Below are 14966 nucleotides of genomic sequence, written 5' to 3' on the forward strand. Positions count from 1 at the left end.
CTGGGGGTCGACCACCTGGCTGAAGAGCAGCTCTGTTGCAAATGACCTGGAGGTCCTGATGGACCAGATGTAGAGCCGGCAGTGCGTGCTGGCAGCAAGGAGGGCTAACAGCCTACTGCATTGCCTCAGCATGGCTGTAGCCAGCAGGTTAAAGTGACTGTTCACCTCTATTTTGTGCTTGTGAGACTGTACCTGGAGCACTGTGTCCAGTTTGGGGCTTCCGCAGTACTCAAAAAGACACCGACAAACTGGTTTTCTAGATATCTACATTTAGACAGCTGGACCCTGCCCAAAGACATGGTACTGTTTCGCTGTGTGCTGAAAGCTACTGCATTAATAACTGTTGAAAAAGCTTTTAAAGCTTAGTACTTGCTGTCGGCCTACAGCCACCTTACCTTGCTTGCAAATTAAAACTCATGACTACTTCTGAGAAGAGAAACAAGGTTGCGAAATGTAAAAGTACAGAATGCAGCTGAATATCATATCAGTGAGGAAGACCAGGAGCAAAGCCCCATAAGGAAGCATGTCTGGCCTTCGAGTGTTTGCCTAGTAGTAGTGCTATCTGCCTCGGAGTCAGGCTGAGTGAAATGGTGTGGGGACAAAAAGGCAGATGGATTTGGGCACCAGAGAAACAGTGGAGAGTCAGAGCTGGCAGAAGCTCTTGCCCTCGTTGTAGGAGAAGAAAAGACAGAAGGAGAGAAGCAGTTGTAAGAAGGAGGTCTGGCTAGGTTCACCGAAGGGTACATAGATCTGCAGTATGCCTTTGTAAATAGGTTTCTGTTGCGCGCTTTTGTCTGTTCGTAATAACGTGTTTTCTGTTAATGTTTCTTGGACAAACCAGAAACACTTGTGCAACTCTTTGTGTGATTTTATGTCCATTTCTACCTTCCCCTTTCTTGGCTAGGCTGTGTTCTGGTGTCCTGTTCCAGCTGTCGCTGGCCATGTGAAGACATTATTCCCTCCAGCCTCCAGTGATTAACCTCCAGTTACTGCTGAGTTCTTCTGGTGTAATTTGATTCAGTCAGGATGACCTGGGCTGGAAAAGACTATTACGCCGTGGACTGGTAGGTCTCACAAAATTTTCACTTCTCTAACACACCTCAGTGATAACCCAGGGTAGTCCAGTAGCAGAAGGGAGCTGTGCTTCCTTTATCTGAGCATAGCTAGGACAGGACACAGCAAAAGTAATGTCAGCATCATTCTTGTCTCTTCTGTTTTGCCCTTTATCATACACTTCCTCAGAAGCCTCAACCTATTTTTCATTTCATGCCTTGTTTTGCCCTGTCTGGCTGTGTGCTCTTCTGGGTCCCATCGGGCTGGTAGTAGGGTTTCTACCCAAAGGTTCTTGTCTCTGTTTCCTTGCAGGAGGTTTGTAGAAATGTGCCCTAATCTATTTTGGGCAAAATCACCTGCACTGACTAAGCTGCGTGTTTTAAATGTTTCAGGTAACCCACTTAAAGGCTGAATTTGCCTAAAGAAGGCTAAGGATCTTTAAAGCAGACGCACACCAAGTTCTGTCAGATGTCAGGGACTCCCACACTATCTGGGAGAAGGTAACCTCCAACTGGAGCAAGCACTACTCTGATCAGCCAGCTTGGGTGTGAAAGGGGACATCTGCACATGAACTAATTGATGACACAAACTGAAGCAATGTGGGTCAATTTTAAAAGAGGAGAGTGCATACATTAAGTTTCACTGGTGTGACTGTTTCCATTTAAGTGGTGTAGTGTTAGGAAGACCTATTCGCGTGTTAATGGAACCGGTCCATCTCACTCTAAAGAAACACTTGCTTTACAAAGCACTATTGATATTTCATTTGTCTGATGGCAATTATACTTTGTGCTCCTTTAGAGTACCCATTTTAGAAATTCTTTTCTATTCCCCTCATGCTTTTGCTTTATGTAGGCACTTAAACTTCTGTCTAACTTCAGGTATGCGAGCAATCATAATAATGAATGTTAGCAGGATTACAATCATGGTCTATGTATATAAAATCAGCTACTTTTATGGTGCTAGTTACGATCGTTGATTCAGCAAAACCTGAGTTTTGAGCTTGTTTTCTCTGGGAAATCAATCCAGGCTAATTAATGTAAATCTGATTAGTTAAACCAGATTAAAGTCATGAAAGGCCTTTTCTTTTTGAATACAAGCTGCCTTAATTCAGTTTTGTTGGAGAAACTATTCTGATCTAAAATAATTTTGTATTCATGTGAGGAGCTGTTTTGCACCAGTAATTCAGTACACTCCCCGTGAAGACAGCCTGTGGTCTTTATTTCACTTTGTGCATATGTGTGTGTGCGTGTACTACTGCTGATGTACATCAGCTTGTCTAGAACTGGATGGAGACCAGTCTATTGCATTTTTGCAGTTGAACTACGACATCATTTAACTACCATTTCATAGCCTTATGGTTGAAGCTTTCTTATTGGTGCCAGCTTTGGAGGTTGAAAGCAAAGACGACTATAGTTCAGGAATTTAACTCCGTGTCAAAGCCTAAAACTTTGTATGCCGGGCAATTGCTGAGTTTGTTCCTTTAGTCTGGACCACCAAACATGGTAGACTGCTCATGTTCTCACAATGCTTTCCAGTGCATACTATTATAAAGAAAAACTCATCCCTCCCAACTAGGGCTGAATGCAGAAGGTGGCAGCAGATAATACAAGCAGGAATGAAACGGGTAGTTTGCTGGAAATCTAATTTGATGGGTAAATAGCCCTGAATGTCAAGTGCACTCCGTTTGTAAATATGTGCACGATGGTGATTTGATGCTTAAGAGTTTGTGAAATCTTCATCACTGGAACTTTCTGAGCATACTAAAAAATGCTTTTTTCGGGAATGGCATAAGTATTGTTGACTCTACCTTGGTATAATCCCATTTTTCTATGATTCATCAGCATTATTTTGTTAGAAAGAATTTCTTCAGAATCAATAAGAAAGAATCTTTCACGTCTTCCAAACGGCTCAACTTATTTGTCCACCTCTACATTTACAATGGTGACAAGAGGAATTGGGTTAAGCAGAAATAGTGGTTCACTTATGATTCTTGTAACAAAATAAATGGCAAGTATCTGAAGAAACTGTAGGAGTTGCGAAAGCCTCTCGTAAATTCTTTATCAGTTTTATGAGACAAGAAAGTTCAAAATAGTTTGAGTAAGAGCAAAATAAATATCCAGAAGTACAAAAATTCAGAGGTTAAGTACAATATTTTCTTTGGTGTCAGTTATCCTAATTCAGCCAGCACAGTAAAATGTGGGAAAGCTGTACAGCTATAAGTAAATAAATAGAATAGGATTCAATAATGCTTTTCGTATCTCAGAGGCTGGACTAGAAAAAGATTTCTGGACAGTTAAGAGGATGGCTTTCTGGCTTAAGGTGGTGTCAAAGTATACATTTGAGTCTTCAGTAGTCAGAGGAATGAAATTTTATTAGCTGGAAAGGTCAGTATTTATTAGAATTTTGTTCTGTGGGAAGGTTTGTCTCTTTGGATTTTGTTTACATTCTTAATAGTTTTTTTTAAAAGCCAAAACAGTACTAAAATAAATGTTGCACAAAATGTTTAGAAATACTTCAGTTAGCATATTAACGTTTAACAATTAATTTAATGTTGAACCTTGTGTGGTGAGTTACTATGCTGCCTCCTGGGAATGCCGTTTCCCATCTGTGGAATGAAGCTCCATTGCTAGACTACAGCTCCCTATCTGTGCTTCTGCTTAAAGACCTTTTGTGAAGCACTTCATTATTTGGCTAGAGTAAAGTGGTCTAACAGTGAGTCTGAACTGTAGATAAGGAAAGAGACTTGAAGCTCTGGGAGAGCTCATGTCAGTTTGCTTTAATATTTGAATATTTGATTCTTAAAATCTACATATTTCAGCCAAAGAAAAAATTTCCTGGAGAAAATGAGGGGAAAAAATTTTGCAGAAACTGTTTTTGTTTTTTTTCCATAGGAAATTGCTGGCTAGCTAAGCTTACGCTTAAGTATCTGCTTGAACAGAAATGCCTTTCTGTATCAGGTTGTCAACTGTGTGCAAAACCTCACGATTCCCAAGAGTGGCACCACGAACACGATAGATATCTTTAAATGTCTCTGCTGCATTAGAAGTTACACAATTTTCTTGTCGCCTGAGACAGGCAGAAACTTTAAGCTGTTGTACATTTCCCCTTTTCAGTACTGTTTCTTGCCCTGTTGCAGGGGTGACTGTTATCCCTGTCATCCAACCTCTTTTTCGTTGGCTGGGGCCTTGATGGTCCTTGCGAGCATCGTATGCCTGTTCTAGATTGGTGTTTTAAAGTAGCCCTACTCAGCTCCTGATGTTACGCTGGTGGGGTCCCATGACTGACAAGAGGAGGCAACGCTGCCTAGAAGTAAATTCCTATAGATTTTTTTTTTTTTAAACTGAGTTTGAATGCAGAGTTTGGTGAGGGGGTTGAGGGGTTGGGTTTGCTCTTTCTAATTTTGGCGGCTTTATGCAAAAATAAATATTAATGTCATCTCACCAAGAGCCTTGACAAATTCACTTAAAAAAAATAAAAAAAAGCACACAGCTTCACAGCTTTGGGTGTCACAGCTCCCTGTGAAATGTGAGACAGGAACCCACAGAATATTAAGATAAGGGAGAAAAATGCCCAAATGTATGTAAATAGTAAGAAACACCTTTTTCTTTGAGTGTTTTGTGATCAAACAACATGGCTAAAAGCAGAAAAAGGAAAGATTACTACCCTCGTTTCCCAGACACAGAAGTGGTCTGTTATCGGCCATAACTGTACTAGACTGGGCGTCACAAAACAGTGAAAAGCTGGAGTGGACCACTTAAAAAAACTGTTACAGAAGCTGCAAGGGATGGAAAAATTTGGGAAAGGCACTGATAAAATAAATGATTTGTGTCTCATTTTTTTAAAAAAAATTATTCTGGAGAAGTTGTTATTTATCTGCTTATGAATGCAAACTGTCAAAAATCGAATATAAATGTGAGCTCTTAAGGCAGATATGCTTGCTCAGGAAAGCTACCTGAGTCCCAAATAACAACAGTTACCCTGTTTTTCTGGAGAACATCCTCCCAGGCTCTACCTGCCTGTGGCTAGTGAGAAGAAGCTTTTCCCCACCTCCCCTGCTGCAGCGAGGCGTTCAGAACATCTCTCAGACTGCTTTGTTTCACTTTCCTTTTATGGTACCATTTGATCTGCTTTCCTAGTAATATAATTAACTGTCTTTTAATATTAAAAAAAAAAAAAAGTGCTCTAATAGGGATAATTTATAAACTCTGAGAGGAAAAAAGATCGATCCTTTCACAGAATTTAGGAAATTATTGCTTTCAAAAATGGATGATAAAACTTCTTTGATTGAGTGACAGTGGTGCATTGTATGGATAAATCTTTTGGAGCCTTGCAGTTGAAAAAGCTGTTCAGCAGTTAGAATAATCAGTCTCTTTCAGAATTTTAAGCAGGCCTTTTTTTTTCAGCTCAATATACAAGCAATTTACTTTTTTAATTTTTAGTGCACTGCAGTATATAATGCACAATGAAGCAAGTGAAGGAGAATTTCTCTCTCTGTACTCTCCTTGCCCTTTACCCAAAAACAGCTGTCAGGTAATTTCTGTGCAAAGTAGTTCCTTATTTTTTTTAAATGCTTTTTTCCAACATGTTGCTTATATTAAGGATCAAATTAGCCTAGCTTATGAAGGTTGTGTAAGGTGCAATGGGTGAAGAATCTGTGTGTTGCTATTTTATTCTTTTAAAATGCGATTTCAGATTAATATGATGATAACAGAGAACAGTGAATAATTAATGGATAGATCCTTCTTATGATGACACGAAGATCATACCTTTCAGAACAGGAAGCTTACAGCTAAATTCCACTTGTTCCTTTTCAACTTTTGCCATCCAAGTCAGGTACCCAATTTAGGAGGCTAAAATCCCTGGGCTCTCTTTAAAGAAAAAGGGAAGGGTCCCTTCAGACTAGGAGCCAACCTTGAAATAAATCACGCATAAGAAGAAAAGTGTCCCACTGGTGCTTGTAGCTATCTCTCTCAGCTGTGGTGTTACTGTATATAGGTCCTGCTCTTGGAGTTTGTTTTAAAGTTAACAGCACAATTACACCAAAGAGTCTGAAATGCAGGCTCCAGCATCCTTGATACAAGCTGTTTCTCTGGCGATGCATCTTGCCCATCCCCTGTTGAAAGAAGTTGCTGTAGCTTAATAAATGAAGGGTTGATGCGGAGTTGCTCATATTTCACAGAACAAATCGCTTAGGGCCTGTGCTTCTGAGAATCCCATAAATATCTCCTAATGAATGTTATATATGAACTGTCTTTAAGATTATCAAGTCCTGAAGTAATTATTTCCCCTAGAAGTGGCCCTGCTGGGCAGTTAGTGTTGCTCAACAAGGGATGGTCAGGGTCTCACGGCAGTGTAAACTATCTCTGCCACCCCTTTCAGAAATATGCATTCCTGTGAAATAGCGGGGAGGAGGGGGGGAAAGGAATTTTGAAGGATTTAGGGAAACTGTACCACTTCATGGCTTCCACCTCAAAATTTCTTGCTTGTTGCTATTTTACCACAAGAACAAAACACAGGTCTCTTAAAAATTGTCTGTGCTACTGATCTCCTCTTTGGGCAGGTTTTCATCCATATAGCAACTCAAAGAAAACAGGTGCATGTACTTGCACTGTAAAGCCTAATAAAGAAATGTGTACGCTTATGCAATGTTGCTTTCCACTGCCTCTTCTGTATTACTCTTGTATTCTACTGTGGCAGGCATAATGCAGATATAATAAAAAGCTTAACCGAAACAGACAGAGAAATGAAAAATCAGGATTTCAGACGATATCTGTCCCTTTCAAATACCATGATAATAAAAGCTCGTTCCCATAGAATAAATACATTTAACCTCCAAAGAGTTAGCAGTGCATTACCTCCCTACCACTTATGAGAAAGAGATTCAACTGGCTCATGAGTTATCTGTCTTTTATGCTCGTGACAGAAAGATAATCATCCTCAGGGGTGATATATGCTAAATACTGCCTAACTATGCCAAACTGGCAGCAGCTGCTCCATTCTTTATAGGACTGCCATTTGCTCCCACCCACACCATGCAGTCCCTGGACAACTATTGCTTTTCCTTCTGAAACCCATTTCACTGTACTTAAAACTGTCGTTAAAAGTTCAGCTCCCTGAAGATTTCTGTAAACTGGGCCACTGTTTGTAAACATGGTGATTCAAAATTAGTTCCATAATTTCCCTGTAGTCTGCTAGAGTGTGGGCCAATTTTATTTTATTTCCCCCCGCCAAATGCACCGAATGGCGTTGCACTACAAAAGCAGCAGCAGCAGAGGACCAAATGGGGCCAAATATGCTGCAGTCCCTCTGATTGTTGCCACCAGCATTCCTGAAGGGCAGCTTTGGGTCTGTGGGAGTAGCTCCAAGGAGGCTTAGGGTTGTGCTAGGATGCTCTCTGAGAGTCTGTGTTTTCCTTTATTTGTGTTCTTAGGCTACAAGCACAGTTTCTGGAGAGAAGTGTCTTTTTATTTCTGTTTCAGTGTCTATCTCCTGGTAATCTGGGTTGGTGAATGGCACTCTCAGTCATCTTCTTGATTGTGTAATTAGTAATTACAAGGTTTTGCAGTTGTGTGACATGTTCTAGTAGAGTCTAACCATCAGTAATCCCACACAGAGCAGAGTATTTGCTTTTAGTTGCCTATTGTGAACAGGCATATGATTGTTTTGGTTTCTTTTTGACAGCTGTCATTTAAGGAAATGCAAGATTATAAATCGTAAAGCAAGGGTACAACATGAACTCATTCATGTTCATGATAGGGCTGATTCCTCTCAGGCCATTCGTTGGATTAACCTAGCAACGTGCTGCCTTCTCACAGTATATTGAGCGTATTTCTGGACAAAATCCAACAAGCTTTCTTGAGGTAGGAAAACCCAGAAATTTTTTTTTGTTTAACCAGTTGTTTTTAAATCTCTTTAAGGATTCAAAAAATGTATTTCTGATCTTGATGCCTTCTTAAAAATCCTTGCTGGATTTACAAGTAGCTGTGAGACACAAAAGACGAGAGGGGAGATGGTGGGAGAGAGGGTAGATTCCCATGTAGAAATCATGAAACTGCTGCTGAGGCAGTTCTGCACTTAGGTGGGCCCTAGTAGGAGACCGGGAAATTGTCGCTCCAGTAGCACGATCTTCTTCCTCGCTTTGAGAGAGGCATCTCCTTTCTTACAAACCCTGGTAATCTGTGCTGGGAATCCAAAGGTAATCAAATATATGACAGACCCCATGCTGTCTGATAAGAGAGTTTGTAGCCAGCCTTGTGGGCTACCCATCTGTGCTTGTGATAACTTTATCTAACTTGCATTCTTGTTCTCCTCCCCCTGTTTCCTGTACTTGCCCCACCACGGTGTGAGATATGGTACACTGAATGAGTCAAATTGTTTTGCTTTCTTTTCATAAGAGAAATTTTTCATTCTTATGATGACCTTCCTAGTCATCCTTCCTCACACACATTCCAGTTTGAATTGACTTCTTAATCATGTTCAGTCAGAGCTGTATTTCAGATAGTGTTTCAGCAGAACCATTATTATTTCCTTAACTCCCGAGGAAGTGCCTTGTGTCAGGTACCTTAAGATTGCATTTCTCACAACAGCAGTACATTGGTGGCTTGTAGATCATCCTGAAATAAACTGCTACATTTCTTTCTTTGTACTTTTCATCTTTGTAGGATGAACTCCCAAGCCTCAGCTGAAATTATTGATGCTAGTCCTTAAATCTATGGACTTTGCACTTAAAATTATTCATTTTCAACCCACATTTACATCTATTTCTCAGTGATCCAGCTCTTCCAAGACAATGCTCTAGACTCCTTACCGTTTTGAGATGCTTCTCAGGATTACATCATTACTGGATTTCATTAGTGTGTTCTTACTTACTATGGCTAAGTTGTTAATGAAAATGTGAAATAGGATTGGCCAAAGACTCATCCGTCCTTACTGGTATTCTTGTCTTCTCTATAAGCAATCTTTTATAGGCCTTCTAATATTTTTACTGCTACCGATCTTCTCAAGCATAATAATTTCCCATGTGTCCCTGTGAGACGCTTTAATTAAGTTCCAAATACGTGAGACCTATAGCATTCTGTTTCTGTATTCGTTAGCAAAAAAATAACAGTTTGATGCAGTATACACCCAGGTACCACCCAGGTACCGTTACATTTCCTTTTTTATTTAGCACATCTTTCAATTGTTTTTACCTTCAGAATTTATTTCAAAGTCTCTTCTATTTTTGCGGTCAGACTATAGGACCAAAACAACTTTTCCCTCATTAACTAAAAAAACCTTAATTTGCTGTTTTCCATCTAATATAACAAACTTAGAGAGGTATAAAATATTTGCTGCTGGATCTATAACTTGGGTTCTTAATTTCTAGGTTGGCAATTATCTGGTCTGTCCAATTTTAACTGCATTTTCTAATACGTTGTTTGTGGCAATTTCCACTCCTATAGAGTTTTCATTTCCCTTAATATTCCTCTTCCTGCCTTCTGATAGTCTTGTATTGCTGTAGCCTTGTTTATCTCATTCCTTTTCTGTGCAGTTAAACTAGCCATAAAGATTACAAGTCAAGTCTCTTCTGTTCTTGTCACCTCTCCTCTAAGTCTAACGCTCATCAGTCATGGCAGGCTTGATTCCTAAAGGTCAGATACGCCATATACTCAGGGAATTATCCATCTGTCAAGAAGGGTCCTGTGCCTATGAATACTTTCTAGGGATTGGACATCCAAAATCTTTCCCCTACTGCCAGTTCTTGAGCACTGTGTTGATCTTCAGTGTCTTGTCCTATTTCATCCTCCTTCTCCTAGGGATAAGTTGTAACTGTTCTTGTTAGAAGCTATTTGCCACGAGAGTGATGCTTGTAATACAAATCTGCTGTTGAGTGGAAGGGATTAGGGCTTCTTGGTTTTTGTCTCCTGTGAAATAAGTAGTCTGGGAGTCCAGGAGTACTTTCTTGAGGGATGGCTTTTCCACACTCAAAACGAAGATTGCCACTGAAGGGATTTCTTTCAGGTGCTTCTCTGAGTATGTCTGCATATATGAAGTACCAGCAGCTGTATTTGCCAAGAGATAGCATTTATTTTGAGTCTGATAGACACACAGGAACATGAAAACTTTATTTTTTGGATATAATAATTGTTAAATATAACCTTGCCTCAATGACGTAGAAGAACACACAATATTTTTGCAAGTTTCCCAAAAGTTATCAGCACTTAGAATAAATGCATAATTTAGTAGGGAGTAGTTGAAAGCAGTGCTTTTCTTGGCTTTTAGCACTGTGTGGTCTGTGATGTATTAAAAAGCTGGAGGGCAGCTTGCATTACAACAGCAGGATCTTACAGGAGTGAGATAAATCAGAACAACTTATTGTACAAAGTGAGGAGAACCTTGAAATTAGTCCCCTTGCATACTAAAGACTTAGCTTTACTTGCTTTCTCTTGACAGAAAAATATAGACAGGAAAGGTATCTTCAGCCCGGTTATGTTTTATGCTACCTTAAGGAGGAAGGAATGGTCTTATAAGTGTACCTGTTTCCTCCTTAGGGAGTAGGAGGACCCTGTCTGACGAAGTAGCTCCCTAGCTTTGTGATGGTTGCAGGAGATGAATTGTAGCCTGTGAATACCATGGGAACATGCTCTTTTTTTTTTTTTCTTTTTTCCGATAGTACAGAAAGAAGGGTGCAGTAAAGTAAATTAAAGGATATTTCAGCATAAAAGTGCTAAAAAGAGATGTGGCATCTGTTGAGCCTGCAGAACTCGATTATTTGGTCATGAGGCAAAAGCCTACACAGGTGCAAGAGACAGTTAGACACTTACATGAAACAAAAGGACAAACATCACCTGCAGCTACAAATGGTCACTTTGAAAATGTCTACAAAAGACGAGCTGTCGTGGTTTAGCATCTAATCTCCCACAGCTAGGGTTTCATTTAGGAAGAAACTTCCTTCAAATTGCCAGAAAAACTGTTCTAGGTTCAACTGACTGACTGAACATGTATAGCTGAGCTAGGCATCCTAGCTGAGCTAGGCATCCTAGCAGATACAGCCAGACCCCAGATATCTTGGCATTTACTGATCTTATGTCATGCCACTGAATTCCTAAATGTGTTGTCTCTCAAAACAATTGCATATTTTCCTGTTTTTACTGGAGTTTAATGTAGGTCAGCCTGTTTTACCCCACAATAAAAATCACCCTGGAACTATTGCTATTATGAAAAGCCTTGCTTCAGTAGCATTTAGAAAATAAAAGATGCTTTAAATAATAGCTATGTGAGATTGATTCTCATGTGAGGCCTCCTAAGTGCAATTACAGAGTTAGAATTAACAATTGCCTGTCACGTATTGTTTCTTTTGCTGTATAAATTGTCAACTGCGTTATCCAGCTTCCAGTTCTTGAAGCTACTAGATTATAACTTTAAAACTGGTTCCAGGGGGACACAAGGCAGTGTTTCTGTTGATGCTTAATCATTTCAGGTAATGGGCCATTAAATGCTTCATTTGCAAAAGAAGCTTTCTTTGACTGGTGGAGCCAAGGCACTCTCAGCCTGGGGACCTTGAACTGAAAACCTTTCTTTTCCTGGGTGTTGCTTACACTATGTTTACCAACCCAGGGAAGTAAAACAACATGTAAAATGCATGAAATAATGAATATCTAAAAAAAAATTGAAATTCCTCTAAACAAAAATCCCCCCAAACCAGGATAATGGGGTTTGGAAAGAGCAAATGCTAAAACTGAGCCAGATATGAAAAGACAGTAAAATGGAGAATTTGAGATTAGTTTTAAGGTGGAGAGTCTGTGCATACTGCAGATGAAGATGGGACTGTGATTCATGGTACAACTAGCTTTAAACATGCTACCAATAGTATTGATGGCACTGTAGCTGCAGCAGTCCAGAGCATGGTGTAGACATAACCACATATGTACTTGCCCAGCTTTTGCTGGGTTTCTACAGGCCATGGTGGGCTCAGTGATGTTGCAGCATAGGCAAAACTAACTTCGTTGTGTCAGCTTAAGGAAAAGCAGCATCTTAACCACAATACAGTTTCTCTGAGAAATTGTAGCTGTCGTCAGGGTTTCTTAGTTCTTGTTATTTGTTCATTGGGAAAATTGAGTGGTATGTGGCAAGGGGTTCTTGAGTATTTGCATTTTGGTTCCTCCCCCTCCCCAAGACATAATGACAGAGATGCTTAACTGGAGAGCTTTCATAAGTCTATCAATTCATATTTTACATTTTTGTGGAATTTGTGCTATGAGGGTCGAACAGGTGCCACCAAATGCGGATGTCCACCATCTCAGCCCTCCTGATGTCTTTCAAATGGCACAAATACTTTAACGCCATGTGTACCCCTCTGCATTATTGTTCTTCTTGTTTGTTTTTTTTTTTAAAAACATTTGAAAATGCTGATGATGTGGTTAATATTTCAGACCTTTTCATTAGTGAGGGCTACAGATGATCCCTTCTGATTTGGATCGTGTTTGGTTTTCGATTTCCTTTTGCTAGATGGACAGAGAGACTAATGGGACGGAAAGTATTACAGTTTAAAAAAAGAAAAGGATAAGTGTGTGTGAGTCACAGTGAACCTCCCAGACTTGCACCAAAAATGGTTTAGTACCTTGCTATTATAGAGAACGCATTTGGTTTCCCTGAAACAGTAGTACAGATACTTCCACACTTTTTTTATCACAAATGTCACCATTTTTAAATTTCTTTATCAATAAAGATAAGCTGATACCCATATAGATTTTGGTAAGGAATAGAAAAAACATACAGTTAGGGGTTTTCAGAACCATGAGTTGTTCTTGCATCTATGTAACAGTAGTAATCTGCTGCCTTGGAAAACTTGATGGATCCCCACCCTCTCTGGGTGCTGAACAGGATGGTTTTATTAGTTACAGCCCTGGCAGAAAGTGTTGAGAAAGTGGCAACCCAGTGTTTTCCAACATGTTAGAAGAGTTGCTGCTTCTTCAATAGAATCCAGCAGCAATTGTCAGAAAGGGACTGAAGGAAATACCTCTTCAGATCCAAGATCTTCATCCTTTGCCATGTAGTATAACTCCTGGAAAATTGTAGGTTTGGAGATTTTTAAAAAACAACACACAGGGTATACTATTTACTGTCTTTAACTCAGAGCAGTGCACGTTTTTTGTACAAAGAAAAGCCTATGCTATGGGAAAACTGGAACATTTTATGGGTTACTTGGTTTTGTTTTTACCTTACAGAGAGAGACGTTGGATGGGAAGGGTGTAGAAAGCAGGTGAACTCTGTATTTTATTACATTCAGTTCATGCCCATATGTATGATGGCACATTAGTTATCAAAATAGCATTTTACCATGTATTTTCTTTGTGCAGGATGGATGTGAGCAAGCAGACAATATATCTCACTTACTGGGCTTCTGTAGCAAAAAATGTCCCAAAGCTGGTGTTACCAGCAGCATTTGGGTGGTGGGAGGATTAGCAGAGAAGAGGGCAGCTCAGCAGCAGCTGAGAGGGTGGTGGCCTGCTTCAGGTGGTGGGCTGGGACCTCCTCCATCAGCTCCTTGCTCCTTTGTGTGCCAAGCAAGATGCCAAGGCAAGCAGGGTGGCATCTTCCCTTCACCGAGAAGGTCAGAGCAAGTGAAGAAAGGTCGTGCCATACAGGAGAGTGGCACTAACCGCTACATCTCCGTCAGTCATGTAAAAAACCTCTGCCCAAGGTGGGTCCTGACTCCTGTGGTGTGTTAGCAGTGGGGAAATTACCACAGGGAAAATGCCTGCCTTCACTGCCCTGGTGGGACTTCAGGCAGTGTTGAGAGCAGCTGTCTCACATGAGGTACTGCTCTGCTTGTCAGTGCACCAACCTGCTAAGAGGGACGGGTCGCTCTTAACAGACTAAGGCAGCAAAAGGCTTTGTGTTGGCTCCTGCTATGCCTCTCCATGCAACTGGAACCACGTCATCCATTACTGAAACATTGCTGAAGCCTCGAGCATTAGTTGCTTATTTTAATCCGGTGATGTATATGATAAAAGTAAAATTTTCCTAACAAAAACGATGTTAGGTCTGACATGCTGTATTATTGAATTATTATTTTTCCCCTCCCATCTCCTATCAAGTACCTCAAACAAACTGTTAAGAACAGTTTGTTGGAACAAAATGATTCCTAAGTGGTCAGCATCAATCATGAGCAGATCGTTGTCAAATGCTCGACAGGATGTGTGCCGACATCCATCAGAGATGATTCAAGTCCTCCATGACACATTGCAGAGGTGGCAGAATGGCAGTGTGCAGCACACGCAGGTACCACTATTAGGATTTAGGGATGCAGAAAGACAAATAAACTTTTTTTTTTTCTTTTCTATTTTTGAGGGAACTTGTGCCTGTCAGTTGTTTGTCTCTGCTTACTATGCATCACTTGTGAAGACACAGATTTCACGTTTCTCAGAAGTCAGGGCTGGACAGAGCTGAGATTTTGCTCATATTGATGATTCTCTCCCTGGGGGATTGTAACCAGGTGTCAGGGGACCATTTTTACAGATGGTAAAGATTTTTCTGACAACATGGGCTCCCAGTGGAAAACCAGATCATTAAATTTATTTTTATTTTTTTTCCCCTGTATAGGAATGTCCTTAAAGTTGCTCATAAGGAGTTTCTTGCAGATCTGAGCAAGGAGATGGGAAAGTTGTGACTGAAGGGAATAGATGGGAAAGAAAGGAGGGGTCATGGGCATATACAGAATAGGCTGCATGCTTTTCTACTTTGTGTAAGGAGCTATGCTGTGACTGGGACAGGAGATTAGAAACACTTTCCTACATTCCAGGACAGGCACACCGGCACTGGTCTGTGGAGTAATCTGTTCCACTGGGTATAAATATTCAATGTTTTCTACAGAGTCAAAAGAGCTCCATCAAGAGAGACTAACAGAGATCAATCACAGAATTGTCAACAGC

Source organism: Larus michahellis, chromosome 2 (assembly GCF_964199755.1).
Source record: "Larus michahellis chromosome 2, bLarMic1.1, whole genome shotgun sequence".
Lineage (NCBI taxonomy): Eukaryota > Metazoa > Chordata > Aves > Charadriiformes > Laridae > Larus > Larus michahellis.